Here is a 1,992-nt window from a genome sequence, read left to right as displayed (position 1 = left end):
TTCCCCAAATTGCCAAAGCAGCGCGTTTCACTCTAGTGAGCTTTATATTCCTCTTCTACTCGTTTGGCTTCCAGATAGACGAGCCCGAGTAGCGCCTTCTCAGTCTGACGTGGTTTTCAGACGTATGGTGTGAGCAAGTAGATCGCATCAGAACATTGGGTCACACAGTGTGAGAAAAACAAACATCGTGAGCCGTGAACTTTTAAACCCTGCGGTTGCGTCGTCCAGTGTGAGCTGTAGCTGCAAGCAACAATTGCATTTGCCTATACAGCCTAGGCCACAGCTGGCCCTGGCCCCCTGGGTGGGGTAATATAATATATGCTGTACAGCATCTGTTGCTGCTTACTGCCATACAGCTGGCTGAAAAAAGACACTTATTACACCTTTCAATCTCTTGCAAGAATGAAAAACTTGGCTGTTTGAATATACAACATTTCTGGTAATGGTAAACACAGATAGTCATGGTTGGTATGTTGGCTGCAGGCTGCTGATAGATATCCAGTCTAAATAACCAGTTAGCATTGAATCTATGCCACTTTACTCCAATGCCTTAAGCATTTAAACATGGATGATAAAGAGATCTTTAGTTAAGCTGGTGGGAAATGGTCTGTCCCCAAATAAAGCTGTGTATGTTAGAAAAACAAAAGATTAAATAATATGAGCAATCTTGCTTGAAAGCAGCCCATATTAACCACGCTTAGACTTAACAGGCCTTATCTCATCTGGTCCACTGGTTCATTTTTCTTCCGTATGCATGTCCCCCAGAGGCATCTCGACAGTATAATGCATTTAGATTGGTTTGTATTTGCTATGTTGGGCTTTTAATTGTTTGGCATTGTGGAATTTTTAATTAGGGAAGGAAGTACAGTCACGTGCTCGGCTGTCAAAATGCATTCATTTATCTGTTTGCTTATTTAATGAAAAGCCCCACAGTATGGTCACTGGAAGCTCTAATGCTGCTGGATTACTCAAATATCAGAAAACAACGCTTTATAAATGTGAAAACTGGTGTCGCAGTAAAGCATTGAATACATTACCTAAGAATGACAATAAGGTCTGAAAAATGTGAACCATAAAGATAAAACAGGGATTGCTGCAGTTGATCACAACTTAGACCTCCACCTCTTTTTTTTTGTTGTTGTTTTAGCATTTTGTTGTTCTTTGTTTATGTTTAATATTGTTCTGCCATTTTTGTTGACAATCAACTCTTGTTATTTGCGTCATGATATCATGTTTTTTCTTTGTTTTTCTCTTTTCTGTACCTGGATTTATTTCTCGCAGATTTATTTTTTATTTTTTTCACTCTAGTTTTGTTTTTGATAGTTCTTTCTTTGCTAAAAATGTTTTTAGAGGGAACAGGGATCTGCTTACCTTGACTACCTCGTTGGATGGTGGAAGAAATACTTTGAAGACCTTTCCTGGCAGAAGCAGAGACTGGATGCTCAGGCTGGAGTCACAGAGGTGTTCCAAAAACTCTTTGGACCACCTCTTTGGGGGTGGATGAGATCACCCTGAGTACCTCAGGTCTCTGCATGTTGTTGGGCTGTTGTGGCGGAAATGTCTTTTCAACACTTCATGGTTGGGAAAGAAGCTGTGCACAAATGTGCACAAAACAATGTAAATATATAGCTAAGTTCCAAAAGGCAAACTTTTGCAATTGTGGTATTTCGATTAAAAAACAAACAGAATTCAAATTGCTTGTGTTGGGATCTGGAGATTCTCCACCTTCTCCAGCAGAGTGCGCCGTGGATCCTCTTGGGCTGGAGCCCTCCAGCACAGCTGACGCTCATCAGCTCATCAGGAGACCGGCCTTTATAAGCAGCTGCCAGACCTTGCTTCGACGCCGCAGTGTTAGCCAAGTTTGGTTAGCAAACCTGAGTCTCTGAATTTACTAATCGTTATCTTCCTAGAGAAACCTTATGCTAATTGCCTCTGTCTTCTCGCTCCTAGGAAACCAGTCTCTCGAGAGAAGCTCTGGATGAGCTTAACCTG

This window comes from Cyprinodon variegatus, unplaced genomic scaffold (assembly GCF_000732505.1).
Source record: "Cyprinodon variegatus isolate N-32 unplaced genomic scaffold, C_variegatus-1.0 Scaffold618, whole genome shotgun sequence".
NCBI lineage: Eukaryota > Metazoa > Chordata > Actinopteri > Cyprinodontiformes > Cyprinodontidae > Cyprinodon > Cyprinodon variegatus.
The sequence above is the reverse complement of the archived record's forward strand: the minus strand, read 5'-3'. Positions refer to the sequence as shown.